The following is a 7,333-nucleotide window of genomic DNA, read 5'->3' on the forward strand; positions in this document are numbered from 1 at the left end:
GCAATGAGAAGGTGGAAGAGTGAGGTAATAGACACATCTAGGGTAGAACTGAAGTTATACCGGGAATATAACAGGAGTCAGGAGAGAGCTGGGGTATAGTTTAAGGATGATGTTAGGATTCATATGGCAGAGAATTATGTATGTTAGAAAGAGACCATCCGAAGCAGATGTTTAATTTTAACACAAACCCCATTCTAAAGACTTCCATTGAAATGCTCTTCTCCTTCTTTAGGCTTCCTACATTATACACCTCCTAATTTGCTTTTTAGCATTGAAGCAAGGAGCAATTACGTGCTTACAGATTTTTTTTTTTTTACTTGATAGTGAATGATCATTCTTTTTTCAGGAGTTCTCTTTAAAATGTGTAGACACAGTCAGTTTCTGGGGAATTAATCTGGGATTCAGTGCCCCATTTTTCAAGTTTAGAAATATGAAATAAACAATCACTTCTTTATTTCTGCAGGACTCCGAGTATTCTTGTGTAGAGATTGTATGGATATATTTGTTTTGTGGTATCTTGTTATTGTCTATTCTAAGCCCGATAATTCCAAAGGAATATATTAGGGCACACGAATTTCAGCTTTCAATTAAGTCCACCTCTTCTTTGAGAAGATGCTGATTATATTTCTTCAGCTAATTCCAGATCTATCCTTAAATTGAAGAGCACCAGAATGCTGATGCATTCCAAAAGTCCACTCTGGCTTATTAGAACTTTGGTTGGCTTGGTTTCCAGACTCATATTTTTCAATTCATTTCAAGTAACTGGAAGAAATAAGGAGACTTTTACTTCAGTTGCAAGAAAGATTCTGGGTGTTGGTAATTGATTGATTCACCCATTAAGTTGAATCGAGATGCATTCTCTTTGGTCCCTACACCGCATACAGAAAAAGAGTTATAAAGACTTAATTATATATGATACCATATTTAGAATTTATATAATTTATATTTCATCTTTTAAAAATAACTAGCAAATTAAGTTAACAGTATTACTGATGAACTCTTTAGAGTTTAAAATTTGCTCTTGACTTTTGGAATTCTCTATCTGCATGGATAATCTTTCAGTTAGTTAATGAGCCATCGTAACTACCTATTATATTGTGTGCTAGGTACTATGCTTAGGAATTTGACATAAATTGTCTCAAACCTCCAATAATCATTATCTAAATCTCGGGGGGGGGGTATGTTTTATTATTCCTGATTTTACAAGTAAAAAACCTCAGGCTTAGAGGAGTGAAGTGACTTGTCTAAGGCTTCCTGGATACCTTAGAATGAATCAAGTCTCCATTGTACATTTTCTTTTCTTTTTTTAAAAATTCCAGTGGAGTTAACATACAGTGTTATTTAGTTTCATGTATACCTATAGTGATTCAGCAATTTTATACATTACTCAGTGCTCATTAAAAGAAATGTCTCTTAATCCCCTTCATCTATTTCACCTGTCCCCCCATCCACCTCCCCTCTGGTACCCATCAATTTGTTCTCTATAGTTAAGAGTCTTTTTTTTCCCTTTGTTTATTTGTTTTGCTTCTTAACTTCTACATATGTATTTGTCTTTCTCTGCTTGACTTATTTCACTCTGCATTATACTCTCTAGACCCATCCATGTTGTTGCAAATGCCAAAATTTCATTCTTATTTATGGCTGAGTAATATTCCAGTGTGTGTGTTTTTGTGTGTGTGTGTGTGTGTGTGTGTATACACATAGGACATCTTCTTTATCCATTGATCTATCGATGGACCTTTGGGCTGCTTCCATAATTTAGCTATTATAAATAGTGCTTCAGTAACTGTAGGGGTACATATATCTTATTGAATTAGTGCTTTCGTATTCTTTGGGTAAATACCCAGTAGTGGAATTACTGGATCATATGGTCATTCTATTTTTAATTTTTCGAGGAACCTCCATACCATTTTCCAGAGTGGCTGCACCAGTTTGCATTCCCACCAAGAGTGCACAAGGGTTCCTTTTTCTTCACATCCTTGCCAACACCTGTTGTTTCTTGTGGTTTTGATTTTAGCCATTCTAACATGTGTGAGGTGATATCTCATTGTGGTTTTGATTTGCATTTCTCTGATGATGAGCGATATTGAGCATCTTCCTGTTGTACATTTTCTAATGCCTTGTACTTCTAATATCCAGTAGCACTCACAAGGATAACTGATTAATTAATGAAAGGAGTTAATTGTCCATTGACTGACCTCACTTAAATGTGAGGTCATTAATAGCAGAGACAATGCCCATTTTACTCACACTTCCAACCCTTTATCCTAGCATAGCGCCTGCTAAATAATAAATGCTCAACAAATATTTACTCAGTTAACGAAGACTGATTTGGCATGATGTCACTGGAGAATATGGAACTTAAATGCCAGTTGTGGTTATTTTCTTCATTGTTGGTTTACCATCTAATCCACACACTTAAAATTTTCTTTTTATTGATAGGTAAGAGTGGCAGTCAACACATGAAATTTACTTGAATAATACGTGAGTGTGTTTTAGCCTATTCACCCAATAGTAGCACCTAATTTTTCCTTGGGTATCTCATAAACATTTCAAGTCCAATTATTGAAGAACAAAGAGATTGAAAAACAGGAAAAAGCTAATTTTTCTAATTATAAAGTCACAAAATTTTAGAGTTGAAAGACAATTGAGGGATCATCCAAAACATAATCATAATTCTAAATGTGTAGAATTAAGATTTGTTTTCTACCATACTTTTAATGTCTGGCCAATGTCAAGCACACATCAGGTATTCAGTAAGTTTAGGTTGCATGAATTAATACATTTTATAAATGAGGAAACATGCCTAGAGAGGTTATATGACCAACTGCCTTATTATAGACCTGTGACCAGGGGGTTTCCTGATTCCCAGTCTCTTGATTTTTCCTTTAAGTTAAAATAACAACTAGCATTTCCCTGAAATATTTTGCAGCATTTAGCCTTTAAAAAATCTGAAAATTAGTTATTATTTTAGAGAGGATAAAACTGAGGCTCAACAAAGTTAAAGGTTTTCTCCAGGTCAGTGGTTCTCAAAATATGGTCCCTGGACCAGTAATATTAGCAACACTTTAGAACTTGTTAGAGATACAAATCACATGCCCCATCCCAGACCTGCTAAATCAGAAACTCTGGACATGGGTTTAGCAGTAGTCTGTGTTTGAACAGCCCTCCAGGTGATTTAGTATTGAGGGAATGTGACTTATGGTTAAACTTGAATTAGATCTAAATCTAGCATCATGGAGAATAGAGTGAACATGACACCTTTCTATCAAAGGTGGGAGAGTCCAGTTAAGAAAATGTTAACTCCTTTTCTCTATTCTCCTTCACTCCAGAAAGCCCCCATTCACATCTACTTTTGCTCTCTTTCCAATATATCTGTTGACTTGCTGCTTCTTTTCTTAATTCTTCTTGGTTCAAGGGAATAGGTATCTGAACATCCTGAAAGGCTATTCATTATTTTTTATTTATAGTATTTGTAACATCAAAGGAAGACCGCTTCAGTTCTGTTTTGCTGACCCAAACTCTATTTATGTTTATCTGGATAAACAGCATTTATAGTGGGAAAATGTGTGAGGAAGGGTATATGTGAATTCTTGAGGAAAGCTGAGTGTGGCTGGCCTCATGGTTGGAACTTGGTGCTAATGAAGTCCAGGCTGTAGCCACAGTCCCTCTGTGGACCAATTAACTTCTCCCTGTTACACTACCTTGGAATTCACCACTCTGTGGTCCTGGGTATAATTCCCTGGGTAATTAGTTCAGGTGAGGGAGGAAAGATTCATGGTTTACTGCAAATCCATGACTCATTCTGGACAATGCCCCCAAAGGCCCAGATGATGTTTTGAAACATTTTATTTGTATACTGACATCACAGACATATGCTTCTATTCCCTATGGTCCCCAAGTCACGTTTTGATACTTGAATTAGAATGGCACTCCGGAGCCTTAAAAAGTGGACTTTCCTTCTGAAGACCCCAAGAGAGGGTGAGTGAATAAATCTTCCTACTCAGAGCTCCAGAATGTGCAAGATGCTAGACTAAAGCAGTAGCAGAAGTCATTGTTCCTGCCTGGGAGTCCCCACTGGGTTTCCTGACAGGGTCCCAATTTTATAACTGTGGCCATTTATGTACATCTTCAAGACCCAAGACCCCGTCCTGCCCAGACTCTGGAAATGCACCCTGTCCTTGGATAAGGTGAAATTAAGAAGCTCCAGTTCTAGCATTTTCTGCCAATCTTTGGATCTGACTCTGTGGCATTGTTCCTTTTGTCTGGGCTTCCTCTAGCTAAAGCCCAGTCTAAATGTTATGCCCATTCTTACAACATAGATTCTGTCTCTTCTTGTACCCAAGTTCCTCTTTTGATAATATGTTTATTTCCTTGATGACTGGCTTTATTCCCTCCATTCATTCAGTCACTCCATGAATCTGTTACTGTCCATGCAAGACAGTGTTGGGAACTGGCTGTGAGATATGCTCCTGGCAACCCTCCCTTGACTGTCCTTTCCTAACACCCTGAAGACCGGAGTGCTGCCCCTAACTTCAGCACCGTGTCTCTATGTTCCTGTCTGGTACTGTTGCAGACCTGTCTGCCTGGATCTGCAATAGTGCTTCCCCAGGGCTCTATCTTCCAACACCTGTGGCAACACCTGCCTTTCTTCTTGCAGGACCTCACTGACGGCAGTCCTGGCTTGGCCCAGCACATCCTCGTTATCTCTGTGCTTTCCCTGCTTCTGACTTCCAGCTATTGCCTGCAGCTGAGTCCATTTCTGCCGCGCCTGCTCCCAATCTCCACTTTTCTTTCAGAGTCTCCATCTGAGAGCAGAGAATGAGTTTTGCTAGTTCCTCTAGCCACATCTTGTTTTGGATTGTATGCTCAACAGTGTTGGAGTTCCAGTTATGTGCCAGGTGCAGGTGTGGGGATAGACAGAGGGGTAAGATATAGTTTCCAATCTCGGGAGATGTCACAAACACAGCAGAGTCTCCCCAATTGTGAGGATAAGGAGATATTTCAGTTCAAGGTACTTAAGATGTAAGGGGGAAAATAAGGTTTTGGAGGGACTAAATGCAAACCCTTACAAATCTTTGTATCATCTCTAAAGTAGAACCATCAAGACAGCATGCTAAATAAAGAGAGTATCAGTAACATTTTTCACATCTTAAATTACTAATAATGGTTATGGTACAATTGCTTTCCATTTACCATCTCTTGCTCAATAGAAATTTCTCAGGGTCTTTCTCCCCTGCCATTTCAATGAAATGCCCATAAATTTGCTTTGCTTTGCTGAAGGTAATATGCATATGAAAGGATTTTTTCCCCCTGTATCTGGTTCTCCATCCAAATGCGCAATGCCTTTCTGATTTCATGATTTGGAATTGTTGACTCCTGCATCCTCAGTCCCAGAGATAACTCCCCAAAGCACATGCCATCAGGCCCCTCTTACACAAATATCACTTCCCTGCTTCCTTGCAGCTGCGGGAGTGCCATTTTAAGGTCCTGGTTTATGTCTCCTCAGATTCCCTTATTTCCTAAAGCCTCAAGGCAAAAACCTCTGTTACTGCCATGCCATCTGCTTTATTTTACTTTTTTATTCTCGACACCCAATTTCTTTTTTTTTCTTTCTTCTAATTATCCTCAACAGGAGTGACTTATAATTCTTATATACAGGAACTAAAATTTTGTGGTTGGGAAAAAGTATACAAAACTAAATCTGCACATACTGAAATCCCTTGTTTACTAAAATTTGAAGTAGGGGCAATTAACTCATGAGGAGAAATTGCCTTACATAACTGGAAAAAATAACACATTAACTCATTAAAACAAAGATATTTTGCGTTTATTCAGTGAATAATGTATTAATAAGATCTAAGGGAGTCTCCGGCAGGATCAAAGAAGTAACTGATTCTGCTGGGGATGGTTGTCCAGGGGAAGGAAACACTGAAACTGACTCTTGGAGGAATTCATTAGGCCAAAAGGAAAGGAAAACCCTTCCGAGGGAGGTGGTACAACACGTGTAGAGGCAGATGACATTTACCATAATCTGTACTTAAAAAATAATTAATGCTATAACAATTTCCCTCTAGAATACTGGGTCTCAACCCCACCCAGGCGATTTTGGCCCCAGGAGACATTTGGCAATATCTGGAGACATTTTTTACCATCACGGGTGGTGGGGGGCTGGTGTGCTACTGGTGTCTAGTGGATAGAGGCCAGGGATGCTGCTAAATAACCTCCAATACACAGGACAGGCTCAATAACACATAATTATCCACTTCAGATGGCAATATTGCCTAGCCTGTCTTATGCACCATGGTGTCAACAGGCAGAGGTAATACTGATTTAACATTTATTGAGTGAATGGAGGCATGAAAGAGAAGGGGACATATTGGGAGAGGGGAAATACATATGCAGAGTTAGAAGTTAGGGTATAATTAAAGACCAGTGAAAAAATAAGGCCATTGTAAGTTAAAGAAAAACTATAGGGGCACCTAGGTGGCTCAGTTGGTTAAGCATCCAACTCTTGATTTCAGCTCAGATCATGATCTCAAGGTCATGGGATGGAGCCCCATGTCAGGCTCTGCACTCAGCTCAGAGTCTGCTTGTTCCTCTCCCTCCACTCCTCTCTCCTCTCTCTCTCTCTCTCTCTAAAATAAGTAAATAAAATCTTTAAAAAAAAAGAAAAAGAAAAACTATAAAGGGCATCTTGTGCCATATTAAGGAGGCTTCCTTTAGTATACAGTGTGTGGAAAACCACCGGAGGGTTTTCAGCAGGAATATGATACCATCCAATTTGTGCCCTACCAAGGAGCAGTAGAAAGAGCCAGGAGTCTGGGAAGTCACTTAGGCATTGTAATAGTGCGGGGATGATGAAGGCCTAACCTAAGGCTGAAGCAGTAGAGATAGAGAGAAGAGGGGCAGATCTGAGAGATATTCAAGACTTAAAATTAATAGGACTTGATAATCAATTAAATATGGAAAATGGAGAAGTTTTTGCCTTGGCTACTAAGTGAACATTGGTATCATTACTAGAGATGAAGAAGACGGGAGGAGAAGCAGGATTTTGCGTGTGGTGTGTTTATGAGCTTGTCTTTGTATATTCTTTAAAAACATTAACTTATATCATTATAACTCAATAGACTTTTGATTAGCCAATTATCTAGGCACTGAGGATATCAAAATAAATAATTCCAGTCCTTAAGAAGCTGACATGTTCATAGCAGCTCTATTCACAATAACCAAATGTGGAAACAACCCAGATGTCCATTAATGGGTGAATGGATACACAAAATGTGGTATATCCATACAATGGAATTTTATTCATCGGCAGAAAGGAATAAAG

Source organism: Phoca vitulina, unplaced genomic scaffold (assembly GCF_004348235.1).
Source record: "Phoca vitulina isolate PV1807 unplaced genomic scaffold, GSC_HSeal_1.0 scaffold4, whole genome shotgun sequence".
In the NCBI taxonomy this organism is placed as follows: Eukaryota; Metazoa; Chordata; class Mammalia; order Carnivora; family Phocidae; genus Phoca; species Phoca vitulina.